This window comes from Ochlerotatus camptorhynchus, unplaced genomic scaffold (genome assembly GCF_037179485.1).
Source record: "Ochlerotatus camptorhynchus isolate MF236.1 unplaced genomic scaffold, CSIRO-AGI_Acam_v1.1 ptg000432l, whole genome shotgun sequence".
Classification (NCBI taxonomy): domain Eukaryota; kingdom Metazoa; phylum Arthropoda; class Insecta; order Diptera; family Culicidae; genus Ochlerotatus; species Ochlerotatus camptorhynchus.
Genome location: NW_027040918.1, coordinates 2,088,326 through 2,109,963, shown reverse-complemented (window position 1 = coordinate 2,109,963; position 21,638 = coordinate 2,088,326). Strand labels below are relative to the sequence as shown.

At 39.2% G+C, this 21,638-nt stretch overlaps 1 protein-coding gene across 1 annotated transcript in view; it reads left to right on the top strand.

Moving 5' to 3' along the window:
* Nucleotides 1-2,294: 2,294 nt before the first annotated feature.
* LOC135711356 (uncharacterized) overlaps nucleotides 2,295-21,638 on the top strand; it is an 84,726-nt gene continuing 65,382 nt past the window's right edge. The window contains exon 1 of the mRNA XM_065234154.1: nucleotides 2,295-2,556. The gene's annotated coding sequence lies outside the window, so the exon portion shown is untranslated. The remainder of the gene's footprint in view (nucleotides 2,557-21,638) is intronic.

The window sequence follows — 21,638 nt, the reverse complement described above, 5'->3', positions numbered from 1 at the left end:
AACATTTATTAGTGATTAAAACCTATTTCGAATAGGAACGTTTCATTTAGTTTTATGTTAAAAAAAATGATTGCACTGTAAGCAAAACAGTAAAATATGACCAAAGTTTTACTTATACTGTCATGGAGCGACTGGCATACTTATTTGATCGAACTTCGTACGGCGCATGAATTCTCAGCCTATAGGTAACGCTTTATTCAGTTTCGGTCGAACGTTCAGCATCGCGGCACTGTATGAAAGTCATTTGAAGCCACTCGAAGAAACATGGTTGCCAGTGACATTGCCAAAAGATCCCTCAAAAACCGTGCTGCTGTTTTGGCAGAAATTTTCTTTGCGCGTCTCTATCAACGTCTCTGGTTTTGACGACGAAATATGCAGGAGAAAACAGTCGTTTTAAAACGCAATAGCGTTCGGTCGAGATAGCTTAAAAGATTTGCACTATTTGTACGCTGGTAAATCGTAAGGGGCATGGTAGATTCTGTTCTTTGGTTATTATTAGTTAGGTAAGTTCCAATTCTACACATTGTAGTTTCATTTTTATACCTGTGGTCTTGACATCTTTACCTAGGGGATGAGTACTTAAGGGGGTTAAATAGGTTTTTGTTAAGTCTTTAGTGGGAATGACACCGATGAAGAATGCACATTGTAGTCAAAATACGTATCTGTCATGCATACCAAAATTATTTAAGTGAAATTATATGGAAAATAACCCTTTTTTTGCTGTTTTATTTGTTTGATAGATTGTTTTCGGTTTTGTTACGCAATTTTGGCATGAAGTGATATTGTTATTAACAATTTCTAGATACTAAAAGGGTTTAACCTTAAAGCACAAAAATGCCATCTAATAGGGTTAAACTAAAAAGATTTGTGACTTGTGACTCTACCTAACGTTCGACGCTTTTCGATGTGATGAAAAATCGAGAAAAGATTGCTAAATTTCTTTATTTCGATCCTGAATCCGAAATCCTTCCAGGCAACAAAAAAACCACGCTTCCACTACGTGCATTCCAGAAACCTATCACTTCATGGATGCAATGAAACGTTGCAACTTTTCTACTAAATTAAACTTTGCCAGAGTGCCGGCCAAGTTTTTCGCATGACCAACAGAATACACGGTGCCACGTGGCGCTTTATGACCGTAGGTAGGCACCTACCTCCGACAACGAGGTGTTGTTTTTTGTTGTTGATTTTCTTTACCCACATCCTCTGTAGCTGTGGCGGAATGCCTATAAACAAATAAATTGGTTGATGACAGGAAGGATCGACGCGGACAAAAAAAAAGAACACGTCGTCATGCCAAACCGTTGAAAATCGCCATCCGGTGAACTGTGAATAATTTTCCATGCGCCCACCGTTGAGCAAGCGAACCGTCAAGAGGGTTGCTTGCTTTTCGATTTGCTCCAACATTGCAAGTGGGGGACCTCGGGAGAGTTGGGAAACATTTTCCTGGATGGGATAATTTTACTCAATTAATCTTGGTGCAGCAGCAGGGGACCGGTGGGCAATTTAAAGCAATTAAAAAATGATTGATGAGCCATCAGGTATACTTAATCAATTTTCTAAATATCATTATTGTAAATAACATTAATACAGACAATAACAATCGAAAATGAAAACCCACTAGGATACTTCAATCACCTCACGGCTTGCTACCATTAACGAACGCATCCTTCCAGTGAAAAATCCTTCCACACCACCAATTTGTTCCTCATAAGCCAGCTTGATTGCCGCAATCACCACAACAACGACGACGACGGCGACGGCGACGCCAGCGGACGAAACCTACGCAACGTGCCATGGTCGGGTGGGTTGATTTTCACCACGCTTGATGGCACTTGTCTTGATGATGACGATCCTGCTCTCTGCCAACGATGATGACGATGATGATGATATCCTTCTCTCTATGCTGCAGCGGTTGATGGCAACATGACAATAATATCCAAACTGTTGAGCCGAAGCGAAGGGGTGGTGCTCTGCCGCCTTTTTTGTTTGCCGGTGTGATTTTCCTCCTATTTCGGACGAGCAAGCAAGCAGTCGATGGTAGATGGGGTGTGGAAATTCACCGACTCCGGATCCAGGCAATATAGAGGATCTCGCGTTTCTGCTATGTGAGTGAGTGAGGCAGGAGCAGAGATATGCATACAATATCCCAGCATGCTGTTCCCGATAGGATGCTTCTGGGGTGCGCTGCGGTGATGGGAGGACTGTTCGTCGCTGTTGGTTTGTTGGTTTTTAAGTCTGAGCCGGAGATTCATTTCATTTTAAACTGTGCGACGAAACGGTTCGGTGCGACGTAAAGTTCTGCGGTCTCGTCGTGTTGTCTTGCTTTTCGGAATCCGTTGAATGCGGTGAGCAATTGGTGAAAGGATCCTTTCCCAGTGGGACGGTCGATGTTCAGTAGTGTCCTTGGTGCTGCGGGACAAGTGAGTGGTGTGATGTGATTTGGCGAATTTGCTCTACAAGATTGGCAGTAGCGCGCCAAGTGATTTTTATACAACGGCAAGTGAGAAGCGGCGGGAAAATTATTAGCAGCGTGAGCGGTTGGAGAATTCAGAGGTGCGTTAGAAATTCTGTGGATTAATATTATTAAATTACAAAATGTGCGTTTAAGAAGATTGTATAATGCTGTTATAATATTAGCATACCAGCTAGCAAACTTTCATATTGTAAATTTGTTCTTTTGTTGTGATCAATAGAGCCAACATTTTAGAAAAGAACTATCATTATTTTGAATTTAAATTTAAACTGAACATTACTGATACTTCATATAATTAAAAGTTAGTTTACAGACTAGTTAAAACTGTACGAAATATTTACGGTACAATTTTTTTAATCGTCGCTTTAATATTCGTGACTTGTCCGAGGATGAGATTTGAACTCGTGACTTTGGCATGAGAGGTATGGTTGTTAACCACTACGTGTAAGTTGCTGCAGCTTTCTGTAAGTTGCTGTGTAAGACAATAATATGGTCCAGCAAGTACGGGAACATACTTTTGATTTTTGCTGTACAGAATCGTACAGAAAAGTATTCACGAGAAACAGCCCTGTAGAAAATATCGAATCATAGATAGTTGACTTTTTTTAAACTGTACTATTTTGGTTGATAGGTGATCCGGTCTGGGTGTCGTGTTAGAATAAATTATTCTTTTAAGACCATGGTGGAGGTGGCTGGGTTTGATTCCCGGTCTGGTCTAGGAATTTTTCGGGTTGGAAAATTTCTCCTCTTCCCTGGGCATATAGTATGATTGTACTTGTCACACAATTATACTAATGTAAAAATGGTACAGGTTTCTAAATTAATAACTGTGCAAGTGCATCCTAGAACACTAAGTTGAGAGCACGCTTGTAAGCTAATATGCTTATTATTGTGGTAAGCGTGATTACATCTCACCCCAGCAGGCCTGGGTTCAATCCCATTCGGCGCCGCCGGGGTGTTCTGAGGCATAAAATCTCTGATCACGCCTTCCTTCGGAAGGAAAATAAAGCCGTTGGTACCCGGTTCATGAGTTGATGGGTCGATAGGGTCCAAATGTGGAGGCGTCGGTAGCGTTGGTATTAAAAAAAAAATAAAATTGTCGCCCCCATATGCTGATACAAGTACATCTGAGGTACCTGATCTTGCTAGAATCTGAATTTAGTTAAGTAATATATCAGTATTCATGATTTTCAAAGCGATCAAAGTAGGTCGCGCTGAAGAAGTGACGTGTTTGAATTTTGCTCCCGTGTTCAACAAATAAAATTGTGAAGTTTCTTGCAAACATGTGTTTTTGCGTATTGGAATGTTTGAATCTGAGAGTGGAACAGTTAGAGCTGATCGGAACGGGGATCGTGAGCCAACATCTGGAGGTTTATCGAAAATGCTGCAATGGCGGTGCGTTTATTCCGATGCACTTCATCCCGAGGCCAGAGCAAGGGGAAACTGATTTTGTTATTATCAGGATCAAGGAGATGGAGCTCCATTTGCGAGAACAATTGATCTTAAGAATCACGAAGAGGCGGGCCAATTACAGATCATTCGGGTGAGATCCTTCCTTTTTATTTCATTTGTTTGCATTATAATTCTATTAGTATTCATAAAAACTTTACCAAATTATGTCCCAGGGTTTAAATTGAGGAGCTCGGCTAGCTTTGTGGCTGCCGCTTTTGCTTACTGAGTAGAAGATCGTGGGTTTACTCCCAAGCCCCTCCAAAATAAAACAATTCCTAAGGTCACATCGCCTGCTTAAGCGAATCTTGACCCAACTCTTCACTCGAACATGCCCTCATCATGCTGTGCTCTCCTTGATGGTTTCAACCTGCATGGCTTAACGCAAATCAACTCGATACTGAATAGCAACTCTCGGCTGCTTGATCTCGTTCTGGTGAACGAAGCTGCAGGACTGGAATGTTCTATCCTAGAAGCCTCAGAGCCTTTGATTGGCATCGACACCAATCATCCTGCGTTGGAAGTTTCCATCAACCTATCTGTTTCTGTTCACTACGATAACCCCCCTGTTGATGTACATGAACTCGACTTTCGTAGAGCAGATTTCGTCGCGCTGAGTCACTCGCTTGCCCAGGCAGATTGGCAGTTCCTTGACACGTGTTCATCTATTGATGAAGCCGTCAACTACTTCGCTGAGGTCGTTGGCCGGGCAATAACTGATTCTGTCCCATTGAGGAGACCCTCTCCCAAACCCGCATGGTTCAATGCTCGACTACGGAATTTGAAGCGTCTGAGATCGAAGGCCCTCCGTAAATACTGTCGTACTCGTAACCCATTCACCAAACGATTATTTTCAACAGCGAGCAACGAATATCGCACATATAACCGCATTCTTTACAAGAGCTACACAAGGCGTGTGCAGGCTAATTTACGGCTTAATCCAAAGCAGTTCTGGTCACTCGTGAATACCAAACGAAACGGGGAGGGGCTACTAGTCGAAATTCACCTGGGTGATAGAATCGCCAGCAATTCCCTTGAGAAATGCAATCTTCTGGCAGAACATTTCAAAAGCATTTTCAATGACACTACGGCTTCGTTGTCCCAAGTTGCTGAAGCGGTGAGGGACACTCCCAGTGATGCTTTCGATTTTTCGATTACCTTGGTTACAGTAGACCTCGTCGAATCCGCCATCAAGAAGCTGAAATTTTCTAATGCTGCTGGCCCTGACGGGATCCCCTCAAGCATCCTGAAGCGATGCTGTTCAGAGCTTACAACACCGCTTTCGAAGCTGTTCAATATTTCATTACAGCAGGGGGAGTTCCCTACGCGTTGGAAATCGTCATTCATGTTCCCGATCTACAAGAAAGGAGACAAGAAAAACGTCGAAAATTACCGAGGGATCACATCACTCAGTGCCTGCTCTAAAGTTTTCGAAATCATCATCAACGACGCATTATTCTCTAGCTGCAGAAATTACATTTCTCCTGAACAACACGGTTTTTATCCCAAGAGATCAGTTTCAACAAATCTAGCTCCGTTCATTTCTTTATGTCTTCGAAGTATGGAAGCTGGAGCGCAGGTGGACGTTGTATATACAGATCTTATGGCTCCATTCGACCGGGCTGACCACTCCATACTGCTAGCTAAACTAGAAAAACTCGGTGTATCCTCGGGCTTAACTCGTTGGTTCAAGTCCTATCTGACCAATCGGGAACTTTGTGTTAGAATCGGATCAGAGCAATCGGACTATTTTACAAACAGCTCCGGTGTTCCTCAAGGTAGCAACTTGGGACCATTGCTATTCTGGATTTTTGTGAATGAGGCCGGACTGATCCTCCCAACTGGCTGCCGATCATTCTACGCGTATGATGTGAAGATCTATGTGATTGTTCGTAGCTTCGCCGATTGCTTTCGGCTTCAGCACCTAATCGATACTTTCGAAGAGTGGTGCTCAAGAAACTATCTCACGTTGAATGTACAAAAATGTAATATTATCTCATTTCATCGCAAGCTGAAACCAGTGGCATTCAACTATACGATAAATCACCAACTTCTGCAACGTGTGGACAATGTTCGTGACCTAGGAATCACGCTGGACTGCGCCTTAACATTCAAGCTTCATTACTCGGGCATCGTTGCGAAAGCTAACAGGCAACTCGGGTTCATTTTCAAGATCGCTGACGAGTTTCGCGATCCTGCCTGCCTAAAAGCTTTATACTGCTCTCTAGTGCGATCGATCTTGGAATTCAGCTCGGTAGTATGGTGCCCGTATCAAGCAGTTTGGATAGCGAGGATTGAATCTGTTCAAGGAAATTTGTTCGGTATGCCTTTCGTCACCTTCCTTGGAATGACCCTGTGAACCTTCCGCCATACGAAGATCGTTGACAACTCCTGGGTCTTGAACCACTAGAAAATAGGCGGAAGATTAGTCAGGCCGTGTTCGCAGCGAAAGTACTTATTGGTGATATCGACTCTCCAGGAATCTTGGCTGAATTCGAAATCAACGCACCCGAACGAGTTCTTCGGTCGAGGAGTTTTCTGCATCTTGGACCTCGTGCTGCGAACTACAGCTTGCATGACCCAATACGAACTACAGCTTGCATGACCTAAACTCGGTGAGATCGTTCCATTTTGTAAATTTCTATCTTTTCAAACCAGTAACGTCGGGCGATCACCTTTTTGTGGTGCGTTACTGGAATAAGATCTACCACCGAACCCTAGTCATGAAAACTTCAAACTAGGGAATCAGGATTTTCCAGTAATCAAAGGATCACATTTTAGTCCTTGTTACTTTTTCTGACTTGATAATAGTGACAAGACTCGGGTAGTGACCACCGCGCCGTTATGCATTTCTATATTACAGGGAAAATGGCTCTAATGTTGGCCTATGGATCTAAGATTGGGCCCATCGCTAAAAATCTGCTATTCATCAATTGTATCGGGACGGTACTAATGGATATTTTTTACCTATCTTGCATAAACCGCTTGGAAAACCGACTTTCGATCCGAGGACGAGTAACATACATCGTTCGACTCAGTTTGACAAGATCGGTAAATGACTTTATTTAAGTGTTTGTGTGCCTTTGTTACAAAATCCGGCGTTAAGGGGTTTTGGAATCAAACATATCATGTGCCACAATAACATACAAAAACTGAATCCCATGATGGTCCGTTCACTAATTATGTCACGTTTCAGGGGGGGGGGGGGGGGCGGTGAATGGCAACCGAACAAAATTTTTGAAGATCCGTGAAAAAATGTACTTTGTACAACACACATGAGTTTTCCATTGCCATTTTGTTACTGAGTTACCAATCGATCTGAAACCAACGAGTATTCCTCAAAAAACTTGTTTTGATTTAAACAAGCTAAACTTTGATTACAGTAAACACCTACAAAATGCGGATAATAGGGAAAATGTAAATGGAAACCGCGTAAACTGTGACCATACTACGTGGGATTTGACTTAATAGATTACAACATGGAATATATCGAGATTCTGACAAGATAGAATGTTACTGTCTCTGACAAAGTTGTTCAGGAGATCATAGCCCTGTCACTGGCGGACAGTAGTTCAGAATTTTCTCACTACGTAGCGCTAGTATACATGTGAAATTCTCGCATGTGATATTTCTCGAGATCCTCGCATTTTTGTGGGTTAACTGTGATAAAATTTTAGGTTGTTTAGTTAAAAACAAGTTTTTTAATGAATACCCGTTCTGCCCCTAATCTTATAGTCGACGTAACCACCAACAGCATCACTGGTGGGAAAACGCGTTTTTGTTGTATGCAGCCGAAAAGCAATATTTTGTAACAATTTCATTCAAATAATCTGTCCATTTGGTAAAGATTAACGGTCAGAAGTGGGCCGCTGGGCTTTTATGATTTATTGCTTAATTATTTCATCTCAAAAACGCATACGCCAGGTTATGCGAACAAACATACGTTCTGCTGAAGGTTTATTCGCATAGCTTGGCGTAAAAACCAGGTTACTGTGTTTGAAGTAGTATCAACATTCACGGTCACGTTGACAGATTTTCTCCAAAGCTCGTTAGATTCAGTGATAGTGAAAAGGAATTCAATTTGGAAGAATTAAAATGTCCGGAAGAGGTGCCCTGGATTTACTGCTGACCTATGGTAGTTCCGACTCGGAAGATGAGTTTGATCCGGATCTGCCGACTGCGATTACAGACGATATACAACCATAGCCAGCCGTAGCAGCCGCACCGAGGCCAAGGCCACCAACAAAGCGAACCTCGGAAAAAACAGAGCGCCGGGAAAAAGGTTATCTGACCGGAGGCCCATTTTGAAAGATTGTGGATGCAGAGCAATGTGTTGCGGCAAAATTTGACGTGACAGAAGATCTGACATCAATTCATGGTTCTGGGGATTGTCGGGAACGGAACAAAAGTCGTTCGTTTTGCAGTTCAGCAAGCGTAGCCCTGTAAAACGACGGCGTGGCCAGGTGAATCCTTCTACCCAGAACTTGCGGAGACAATTTTCCTACGATTACCAACTTGAAGACGAAAGAGGAGTACCACATGATGTATGCTGCGCATTCTTCCTGAATACGTTGGGCTACGATATCAAAAGCAGGTTCGTATTTTCTTAGTAACAATAAATATCTAATTAAGGTAATCTTTAATCATGCTAACTTTAGCAACATGATCTATCGATACCACGACCAAGCGCATGAGGATGGAGCACCAGCAGAGAAACGTGGAAGATACACCCGGCCTAGAACTCTTAAAGATACCGTCAAACAAGACATTTTCCGTTACTCACCGACAAACTCGCATTATCGCCGAGAGCACGCACCGCACGCGCTTTATCTGCTGTCCGACCTTTCGGCCCAGAAAATGTACGGTCTATTTAACGAGCGCCAGTTGGATGAAAAGGAAGAAAGTTGCAGTTATGGGTTTTATTGCAAAATGTTGAAGGCATTGAACATAAAATTCACACAGCTTGGACACGAAGAATGTGAACGGTGCCATGCCCATCACATCCACGAAAATCAAACTGGACACTCTATTAAAACAGACAACAACAAGCTAGAAGAAGGATCTTCTACAAACCGGACCGCATGCGAGATGTGTTCGAATTGGAAGGATCATATCGCACGGGCAATTTCGGGGCGGGAGGAGTACGACAGCGATCGGTCGAACGTGACGATGAACGGATCGGTTTTCTCGGTGGATCTTCAAAAGGTAACTTATAAATATGAATTTACGAGTCCAATTTCTTACTCATCATATTAATGCAGGTGGTTCAGCTTCCAAGAATGGAATCCTTTAAGGAGGTCATTTTTTGCAAAAGGATCGTTGCTTACAATGAAACGTTTGCTCCACTGGGTGGCTCTCGGAACGGTCCCGTTTATGCTTTTTTGTGGAACGATGTGATTGCATGACGAAAAGCTTATCACATTGCCAGTGTTTTTTACAAATTTTTCTCTTCTCTTGGGTCCAAGTTCGTTATCACTTTGTGGCTTGATAACTGCTCGGCGCAAAATAAGAACTGGAATTTGATGGTCTTGCTGGCCTTGCTTATCAACTCTCCGGCCATTGAAACCCATCAAATTAATTTGAAGTATCTGGAGCCCGGGCATACTTATATGTCGGCGGATTCATTTCATGCACCGATTGAGGGCACGATGAAGCGTGTCCCTCGAGGAGAAGTTTACAGTTTCCTTGATTTCGTTGACTGCGTGGAAAAATCTGGAAGTGACATTAAGCCACAAGTTTTTGTGATGGAACCGGAGGATTTCTTTGAATGTTTATTCCAGTGTAAACAGTCTGTACACCCGGCCTAAGCTCAAAGACCGACCAAAGATGGCAAACATCAAACATGTCATCTTTACCAGAGGTTCTTTTGACATACAATATTCCTATAACTACAACGACGAAATGAAAACACTACAGATACTGACGAAAAAACAGCTGAAGGAGGTTTCCAAACCGTCATTCAATTTGGTTGATCAGCTTCAACGCCAAACAGAAGCAAGTAGAATCCAAAAATCTCAGAAGGATATTATTATTAAAAAGCTTTTGCCCTTAATGCCGGAGGAGAAACGTGACTATTGGATAAATTTGCCAGAGACTGAATCAGGTGAAGATGTTTAGAATGGCGGTGTTGATTTAATCGATGTAAACTTGGACTTAAATATATCATATGTTGAACTGCATATAACGTTGTTGTGATTTCATAAATATGAAGAAAAAAATTCAAAGAAAATAATTTGCAAATCGTTCAATACTTCAGAACAGGTCAATACAAAAATTATCATATTTGAAGAGTGAAAGCGCCTCGAACGCTATAAGAAAAGGTTCAGTACGTTAAACGGCTTGATGGCGTGTTTGACGAACCACGTATAAAGCTAGTGTGTATGCTGAATATTGAGAATGCAAAAGCGTGTAAAAGCAGCTTGAATGATATGGGTTCAAGTGTACATGTGACAAATAGCAGGATTTTTATATTTGAAATATTGCAACCTGTATGGAGGGACGTCATTTTTCCATTGAAACGGCACTTACGCCAAATCGTTTTCTCAATATTACTCACATGTTTCTGAACAAAAAAAATGAGTTTGCATGTGGAGTTTGTGTATTATATGGTTAAGAATGCGTAGAAACAAAAAAGTGGATTTTGGTCATTGTGGCTCTTACGTCAACTATGCAAACATGGGCAGCGTTGGTTTCATATCGATTGGTAGCTCGGCTGCAAAATGGCAATGGAAAACTAACACTGTTGTACAAAGTACAACGCGCGAGTACTCATGTTATAAAAGTTGGTGCGAGTAACGGAGGGTTAAAGGGGGGTTTCGTGAGAATTGGTCTTTTGGTGGCTTCATACCTGAAAATTTATATCAATTTTCTTATCTTATTTTGTAGTTCAATTAATTTATTCATCATTTCAGTAAAAACAGTAGTTCATCAGTAAAGTGATTCAGTAAAAACAAAGAGAATTGCAAATTTGATCATAAATCAATCCTAATTGACTATTTTATCAAGAATATTTCACCTGATTTCACGAAGTAAAAACTGCCGTTCCAACGGCAATTGGTTTTCATCATTCATGTGATGATAGTGTCAATACTGTTCAGCGCTGATTGATCTGGAACTGGTTCGTACTCCTCATCTTGGTTGTCATCTGCTGTAGAAATGTTTGCAGTTTCATCCAGAGTGGTGTTCGTCACGCTTTCTTCTTCATAAAAATGTGAATCATGGTTAAGAACAGCATTGACTATGTCAGCATCAGACATGACATTGAATTCTGCATTCTCGTCTTCATTTTCGCCTGCAGCGGCTTCATCAGTTGAATTGTTACACTATCATCCCTAGAGCACCGGAACTCATATTTGCAATGTTAATATTTCAAAAATATTAATGGAAAATGGTTGAAATTGATCGAGTGCGTCAAGTTAGGAACCTCGTCAAATATGTTGCCTTCACGGTAGCCGTGATTTTCAGTCTAGCTTAACTTTGTCTCTACACACTCGTGAGAGTCGCGAGACTACGATTTTTCTCAAATTGAGGGGTCCCATGGCGTGGTTGGCTACACGTTCGCTTCTCAAGTGGATGGTCCATGGGTTCAATTCCATTGATCTTCTTATCGAATTTTGATGTATTTTAATGTGTCTCATGATAGGTTATTATCCAAGTCCGATTCTGGTCACTTTTCCGGGGCACCTGGAACTTGTCCGGAAGTGACAATATGGTCCAAGGTACTTAATTTTTTCCACCATTGATCTGGTTATCGAATTTTGATATAATCTGATGTGTCGCATGATAGGTTATTATTCAGGTCTGGTTCTGGCCACTTTGCCGGAGGCACCCGGAACTTGCCCGGAAGTAGCCAATATGGTCCAAGGTACCTAATTTTTGCCACCATTTATCTTGATATCAAGTTTTGATTTAATTTGATGTGTCGCTTAATGGGTTTTGTTCCTTTCAAGTAAAATTTAGCCTCATGGCCCATAAACGCCGGAACTTGTTCCGGCCATATCTACAAAACCAGTGGTCCGATTCCATAATCCTTCAATAGCGTTCAATAGGACCACTAAAAATATTAAATGAGACCACATAAGACAAAAAAAAATTTTTTTTTTGTTGGCTCGATTATCCGGAGGGCTTGATTATCCGGAGTGAAATTTTTTTCAAGACTCCGGATAATCGAGTCCGCCCTGTATATCATTTTTCAGGATGCTTTCAACAACTGACTGTGTTGGTGTTAGATTAGATTAGATATCAATATTCATGATTTTCAAAAACTCGATTAATAATTGCATACCAAGTGCACACCGGTTACACTCTTATATGCTTCAGATATACTTGGGAAAATGGTCAGACCCTTGCCGTAAAATACATAAGAATTTAACGGGCGAAATATAAATCACATGCCGTAATCTATATTATATATTTCGTAATCATAATTCTCATCAATACAATCATTACCTATCATCAATCTTGCATTAAGCTGATTGGAGCATTGGCCAATTGTCCACAGGGAAATCTCTATGATCAACAAATCAATTAATGATGTCTTATTTGTATTTTCCACGGCAGTTGCCCTCAAAAACCATGCACGGTTGGTTATTTACTACCTTATGCTATGTTTGCACTACGGAGTTATAACAGTTATAAGACTATTTTGATGACAGTTTTTTTGTCGATAATTATTATAACACCCTTAAGAGTTAAAAATCTTTATTTGATCCAAATTAAAAATAAATCACATTTTAATTTAACATTGGTGCTCCAGCTACTATAATAACTTATTAGCCTTAATTGTTATGGAATATATCTAAGTGTCACATTGTTCCTGTCTTGATAATTCAGCATTTTAAACAGGTTTTCTAAACCTGCATTTTTTTTTCTTTGGCTGGTTTTCCGTCGATCTTGTTTTCCGTACTGAGTACTAATGCTACCGACGCCAGGAATGCAGCTCCCACATCTAGATACTTCCTATGGACCCAGAAACTCATAGATCGGATACCAACGGCTTTACTTCCCTTCCGACTTCAAAATCATCTTCAAAACTTTGTTCTGAATCCTTTGAAGTGCTTTTTTCCTGGTAGTTCAACAACTAGACCATATTGGCACAGCATTAAGGATGGCCGTTCTAAAAAACTTGTTTAAATATAAGAGGTTTATTCGTCAGGCAAAGTTTGGATTTCCTGTTTATAAGAGGATACACACATTTTACATCAGTTCGGATCGTGGTTTTGCCGCGAGTGGAGGTGCATAAGTTTTCTCCCGGTATATCTGCATTTTTATATATGTGTCGGCGAGTTTATTAGTTCGACTGCATGGAAGAGTGATTAAATTGTCATTCAAGACATTATTACAATAATGACTGATAATGACTCTATTCAGAGGATGTGCAGTGAACGAAAGATAAAAGAAAAAAGTCCAATGCCATCATAGTGAAATGGGCTTGAAGAAATGGCGGATGCAAAATTTTTGTTTTGTGTTAGTGAATGTGGAAAAGATGAAAAAAAACGAAGTCATTTGTGAATTCCGAAAAGCTAAAAGCATTCGATTTTGGTCAAGCTTATGTGTGTGCAAAAAGGCTCGTGTTGTGTTTGTTGAAGATGCAGCAGAATTGGTGGAACCAGCGTACGATGCTAGGCAAATACATACACAGCTATGAGTACGAGCGTGCCCGTGCGGCTAATACGGAACACAGACGCATATCAATATTGGTGAGATCTCTCCATTCTACCATCTACCTATTTCTATCTTTCTCTTTCACTAAGGGGGCATCCATGAACTGTATCACGTAAAATTTTGGAAAGGGAGCATCCATAAATGACGTAGCATATTTTTGATCAATTGTAGACCCCTCCTCCCCCCTTCGTAGCGTATTTGGCTATATCCAATACATGGCCGGTCACAAATTCTGAAACCCCCACCTCCCCCCTCAAATGCTACGTCATTTATGCATGTTCCCAATGGATAGCTTCTCCTCCTGCCCTTAGTTATGTTTTTCGGATACCATTGCATTTTCACAGGCTTCCTGTGAGTGTGCTGAGTTGCAAGAGATGGTCCATCCACGGGTGTCATTTGTCTTGCTTTTATGACTTGGAATCCATGACAGGGACAGGAGATCGAGTAATGTGAAACTGATCGTCTCTTTCTTTGGCTCGCTTTTGGATCTGACGAACTACTCGCTTGCAGGGGAACAGCGTTGAAATCGAATTCGATTCTCATCTGCATAGAGCTTTATAACGTTTTATCGTCTTTCTCTATCTAGCACACGGAAATGGAGGGATTCATTGTTTTCCAATCAATGCGTTTCTCTCTGGCTCGCACTTCTTCGATGGATCTCGATTTAGTTGTATAGCATAAGCGTGTACGTGTGTATTAGAATATACTGACAACGGAGTTGCAGCGCATCGGAAATTGGAGCTTGCTACCAGTGCTACCAAAAATACGGATTTGTATTACTTATGTACAGTAATTACTATTTAGCATTGCTAGCTTTTACCTCGGCTTTTACGCTGGTAAAGCGTCAAGCGTGAAATAAGGGGCACGGTAGCGCAAAAATGTTAATGTTTTATGGATTCTGTACCCGTCTTAGGCCGCGGCCGGAGTATATGCGACGCGACGCGACCCATTCAAGAGAATCTTATTATTTTTTATTAACATCGAGTATGAGTAGAATTTAATGAAGGCATAAGCGCTTTTTCGTAGCTTTTTTGTTTCCAGGTTTAAAAGATCATCGGCAGTAGAGGCTTATTCTTGTGTAAAGGGCACCACCGTGGAGTTTGAGTTTTAATAAATCCCAGGTCCTATTATATTTTTATTATACATTCAATAACAAATATTTAAAACAGGATCAAAACACAACTGGAAGAAGCAACGTAACATTGATTGATTTTCTCTAATGTATGTTCAACGTTTATATGACAGAGCAATTAACCATTTTATTTATCCATTCCCGGAGAGAAAATTCCATTACTTGTTGATATATTTAATTGTATACTCATTTAATAATCAGATTCGGAATATGAGTGACGGGGGAGCTTATTGTGTTCGTGAGTCCTCCGTTTAGGCTGGATTTATTGATTTAAATCTTTAAGTAGATTCTCAGCTCTTCGATGATGGAAATTTTTTTGAATAATACCAGACCACTTTTTCAGCCTTCGTTCACATCATTGTAATGCATGATAACAAGTGCATGAAAACTGTTAACTGTGCAAATAACCTCGATTTTTCTGACTATTGATTCATTATTAAAGTTTACCAATATTTATAAAAGCATTCCATATTGCGTTTAAAGATTCCATGGTGCATAATAAAGACTTTGTTTCAATTCCAATAATATCTAATAAATCAGTTAAATGTACGGAGGTTAACTAAAATCGAGCTTATTTGTATTTTGTAGTACCGTAAAACGAGGTATCTTTGATAATGTGGTTAACTTTGATAGTATAATATAAAGAATAAATTCACTCGCTGTGCGTTTTCCAAATAAGAAACATTGATTCCATATTGTAGCTTAGGGTATTTCCGTTGATATTGTATATAGTTTTATATAGTATGTGTTACATATTTTACAAAAATATTAAAAACCATTTTCGTGTTTTTCGCGCTTTTGAAAAAGCACGCAAACCATCACTTATGAAATGTTTTTCCGATGCAGCCATCACAAATTCAATGTTGAATTATTATTGCTTTTACAGTTTTCTGATAATATACTCATTCAAAGTTTCATATTTAAAGAACTAATTGTTTGAGTTTCACTCATTTTTTTTTTCTACATTCATCGAGCAGTATCAAAGTAACCCCAAATCAAAATGCAGAAGTTAGGTCACAGAACTAAAAAAAAAGTGCAAATACTTTAATTTTCGTTCAACATATTACTAACGAATTAACTCTTGGATCCTCAGTACTTGTTTTAAAAATATAAAATCTGAAAAACATTCATTGTTTTACGGTACATGTTTATTTTACATTAATTATATATTATATATTGCATGACTAGTAAATTATTTTTATTTCACATATTTAAAATCTCATTATATCATTGTAACTATAATTTTCATTTACAGAAGGTGTATCAAACATCAAATCATTGTTATTTACATTTATTTTATAATAATATAATATGATATCTATGGTTTTCAGAATTTGGATTACCCAAAGAATAAATTGAATATCACCATATGTTATTAAATTGTTTTACCTTTGCAGAGTTTTGCTATTACAAGAATTAATCATTGATGCTTATTTTTATAACTCTTGTATGCTCAAACAACCTCGATTATTTAGCAAATTGATTCTTTACATAAATTGTGGATTCATTAAATAGGCAAAGTTGAGTTCAATCATACCATGCAATTAAAATATTCATATATAGCTTGAGTGTAAAGAATTTGAGTGACTAAAATCGAGGTTTTCTGTATTTTCCAGTGGCGTTTCCTTAACCTCGATCTACCTGTGCACCAACTCTCAAAACATAAATAATAATCAATATATTGCTTGCAATAGATAGATATCGAGTAAACTAGAAGATTGAGTGTATTTTCAACCGATTCGAATATGAATATGGCATTAAATCTGGTTTTGAAAGTTAATGCACAGGTAAATAGTGAGGTTACGGGACGCCACTGGTATTTTGTTATATTTTCTGTGTTTTAAGGAAATACCTGCATACATACATACATTTTGAATTTCACTACTTATATTATATAAATTATACATTGCATGATATACTATTACCTTTAGCTTAATATTTCAGTTTACCCAAGCAAGTAATCGAAATTAATATGAAACAGAAGCATTAAATAATATTATATGTTATAATTATTAAGCAGGTTATTTCTCGTCACGTTGGTTATTCATCACAATTTTTAGCATTATTGTTAGTATCATTCGAGCAAAATATATATAATTGCTTAATATATATCCTATACATTTCAGTGTTGCATCCACCTGTTGTGAGCTGAGGAGGTGTAGAGCTGCATCTTATTATATGTAAAATACTTCTTCATTGCAGTAGCAACTATATTATCCATATAAATGTATTTCATTATGTCATATTTTAATGTTCTGATATATTTCATTTCTCCATTGCATATATTTTTATTATATAAATAAATACTAGGTTGGGAGGGAGCATCAGGGTATCATTCAAACTGAAACTGGACGATGGTATGATTGACAGCCGGAGTCTAGGAGGGAATAAACACTATCATTTTCTTTATCCTACCGATTCGATTGTGGTGGTGTGAATTCTACTCCAACAGTTTCAGGGCGATTGACGCGCCCTTCTTAACAAACCATCCAGTAGGAAGCTTAATAAGTATTGCGAATTGTGTTATTCGATTTGTTGGAGCGTACCGTTGGAAGGAGATTCTTAAATTCCCGTGGATTTCGCGTAAGTGTCTCTGCTTACGGGTCCACCCCTCCGTTTTTGGCCCTTCATACAGCGATATAGTGAATTCAGATCGGTAGCTCAAATTGATCTTGCTATTAAGTGGAGCTGCATACAAGACAAGTCTTGAAAGGATGGTGGCTACCTTAAATACATACATACATACATAAGAGGATACACACATTTTACATATTTGTTACATTTGGCTTGAATGCCCTCAATGTGATCTCTAAAAATTAATTTTTGGTCAAGTACTAATCCACGATAGTTCACTTGGTTTGACCAGGAAATTGGAGCCCCGTTTACAGTGACTATGCGACTACTAATAATTTTCAGAAAGGAAGCTCTAGGCTTATGTGGAAATATTATAAGTTGAGTTTTGGAAGCGTTGGGAGAAATCTTCCATTTTTGTAAATAAGAAGATAAATTTTGTGTCATCCGCAAACAAAGAATTGTGGAAAGTGAAAATTTTATACAATATAGGCCTCAGTTAAATAATTTTTAACTAATTTCATAATATAGAATGGAAAATTGAACTTTTTCAACTTAGCAATCAAATCTTCATGCCAAACATTTTTTTAATAAATGCGTTTATTTTCCAGGCTCATTTGCTGTAGCTTTGTGGAGCCGATATTCAGCGTTTGGATTACAAACTTACTTAAAACTAACGAAAGTATAGCGGGGGCCGATTACTCGTGGCTATCTCGAGGTTAGGGGTAACAATTGTAACAATTGGATGTCAGGGAAGGGATTGAGAACACAGAGTTTGGAGATTATGCCAAACACTGTCGAATGTTTTTTTTTATCTAGAAGAGCAACTCTAGTTGAGCAGCCTTGAGGTTTATTTATTTATTTATTCATTTCGTCAAGTCAGTTTAGGCTACATACAATGTTTACTTACATACTATGCATTAATTCTATTATGTTTTAGCTTAGTTTTTATTTGCTGCTTGGACATAGTGATGTCAATAGTTTAGCAATGCAAATTATACAGGCGCATCATTCAATTGATTGGGCTATTTTTTGCATAGTTTGTAGTGTACGATTTTTCAGAAAATAAATTCCGTGTTCTAAGATATCGACAAGGTGTGTAATGTCGTTGACGAAGAAAAGCATTGCAAATTGGCGGCGCTCCTTAAGTGTTTGTATATTGATGAGCATGCAGCGCGCTTCATAAGATGGTAATGGAAATGCAGCCCAATGCAGCCCAATTCAATGCCCCAGAAACACCAATGTTGCCTGCTGAGCAGTTGATTGAGCATGATCATAAGACATCAGCGCATTGAACCATTGATAACTTTGATCCTTGCATTTAATCAAAAAGTGGTTTTCAGCAAAGTTGTAGCTGGAAAAATTTCCTACAAGTACAGTTGAAAGTTTTTGAAGTAGACCGATATGGTGAATTATTAGATAGACATGAAAAAAATCTTGGTTTTACCATAGTAATTCCCATACAAACTTCAAATGTTTTGTGCCATCTCAGTTTCTCACCAAATGGGTTCAAATTTTGAGAGGTTAGTCAGGATCCGATTTGGAATCGTTTAAGTATTGTGGTGCGAAAATTTCAAATTTTGCTTCACTCTAATGGGTCATCGAAATTATGACTGAACCTCTTAATGAAGCCTGGCATTCTGTTTGCCTTACTAATGATAGTATTATAATGTTCTATAAAAATTATTTTGGAGTCCAGGATTACACCTAGATCTCTCACAATATTGCATTTTTCAACTATTTGGTTGCCTAAAGATATTTCAATTTTTCTCCTTAATTCTATTACGGTACATTTTTTACGTTCAGTTGAAATAGACTTTTACTACACCAGGTGTGGAATAGATTGATTTCATTCTGGAATTCTTCTGCATCGCTAGAATTAATTTTTCCATGAAGAGCTTCATGTCGTCTGCATATACAAGCAGTTTTATTTTTTAAGTATGTAGGAAATGTAGTTTATGTACAAAATAAAAAGAAGTGGGCCTAAATGAGAACCCTGGGGTACCCCAGAGGTGACTGAAATTGGATCTGAAAGTTTATTTTGAAAGCGGACTATTTGTTTACGATGTGTTAGGTATGATTGAAACCAATTCAAAAGTCCTGGCTGACATTCCTATTTTCTGCAATTTGAGGATTAATACTGCTATGTCGATGCGGTCAAATGCTTTACTGAAGTCAATGAATTGCGCTTCAACGTGCTTGCCACTGTCCAACGCTTTAAGAATGAAAAATACATATTCTAGAAGATTAGAGGTAGCTGAGCGACCTTTGAAAAAGCCGTGCTGTTTACTTGTAATTAGATTTTTCACCTGCTGATAAATATTGCCGTTTACGATTGATTCAAAAAGTTTTGGAATGCAAGAAATAAGAGCAATTCCACGATAATTTCGAATGTCTGATTTTGCGCCTGATTTGAAAAATGGTACAAAATAAGATGAATTACAAATTTCAGGAAATTTTCTATTTTTCAGAGACATGTTGAAAAGACGCTCTAGAGGAAATGCGAGTTTTTCAGAAAGGTTTTTCAAAAATATGAGTGCAATGCCGTCAGCTCCAGACCCTTTCGACGCATTTAAGTTTTTTAGTGCATTGAGGACTTCATGTTGAGAAAGTTGGTGGACAGAGATGTTTTTAGAAATATCTGGAATGAATGCAAAGAAATCGCGGTCACAATCTTCTTCGGTGTATACTCCTTGGAAGAAGTTTGCAAAGAGATTGCAAATTTCAGAAGAATTCTCACCTTCATTTGCATCCAAATTCATTCGCGGAGGAAAATTGCATCTTTTTAATTTCGTGTTAACATAATTAAAAAAGTTCTTATGACATGATTTGACTTCATTCTCGACATTGCGGCTATAATCCTCATATGCAGAGTTGATGGCGGGTACACGACGATCGTTAGGCATACGGACGTTAGGCATAATGTACGTTAGGCTTAAAGGACGTTGGGCATAAAGGACGTTAGGCATAATGGACGCTAGGCATAATCAACCCGATGAACTCCAGAAGGATGATAATGGGGACCGTCTATTGATTGCTGACTTCGGTGACAATAATTGAAGAGCCTTAATTTTTGGAACTCATGAAAACTTGCGACGTCATAGATAGGCAAAGTATTCGGTTACAGATGGTACGTTTGCCACAGTTCCTTGTTTGTTTCGGCAACTCGTCACTGTTCATGGAAGTATCGCTCCCTCACATCAGCAGATGGTTGCGCTAGTTTTCATTCTGGTGACATCAAAAACAGAATCATTGTATGGAAAAGTATGGCAGGAAATCCTGGAAGCAGCAGGTATGTTTTTTTGTTATTGAGCATGAGCATGAGCATGATTGACCGCCCACGGTTGCTACTCTGTTATTGCCAGACCAGCTGTGATTACACAGAGAACCAATAGACGATGCTTGGGACTAGCAATCATCCTCAATGTGTAAAAACTGGTGATCTCGAATTAAGCAATATCAGTGCCAGCCGCGCCTGAACGCAGGTCAAGAAAGGAATGGGTAGGAATATGTTGACGTGACACTCGCTTTGATGGAAGCCGAGGAGTCCTCTGCACTTCCACGAGGAATCACAGGGATGTTCGGTAAGAGGGTTGGGTTTGCAGCAGGGTTCGTTTTGGTAAACCATAAGCTGAATTGATGTCCTAACAATCATATAACGTGAAGGAGCTTGGAATTGAACCCACGGTCTTCTGCTCAGTAAGCAAAAACGTTTGCCACTAGGCAGACGAGCTCCTTTTTAATCATCGAGTTGCTGTTATTACCATGTAGTCATGTTAACAAATAAAACAATTGACGAATCTTGAATGTGGATGGGCTTGAGATTAGACTCATGATGTTCTGCTTAGTAAGCAAAATCGGTTACTCTAAGGCCACCGAGCCCCTCATATCACATTATAGCGTTACTCATGTTTTTATTACTATTCAAACCCGGCACCGACGACAACGAAAAGTTTTACAACATACACGATTAACAAGCGATCTAACCATACATTTTTAATACGAAAGGACCTGGGACCGCGTTTTTCTGCTCAGTAAGCAAGCCACTGCAACCGACGATCTTTGAAATCCTAAAACTAAAGAGTACGTAGATCCACTTTCACGCGACGTTCAATGTTTCGATTTTCTCTTAACGCATGGTTCAGGCAATCATAACAAGCTATGACCGACGTGACGATTGTTTAGGACCTGGTTAAACAAGCTATTCAAGGGAAATTACGTTCTCAAATTTCACTTGGCATGTAATGAACAACAGAAATTCGCGGTAATTTATATTTTCAGCGATTGATAGTTAATTTTAAATATACTAACGGCACTGCCTACGACTACGACGGCGATTACGACGGC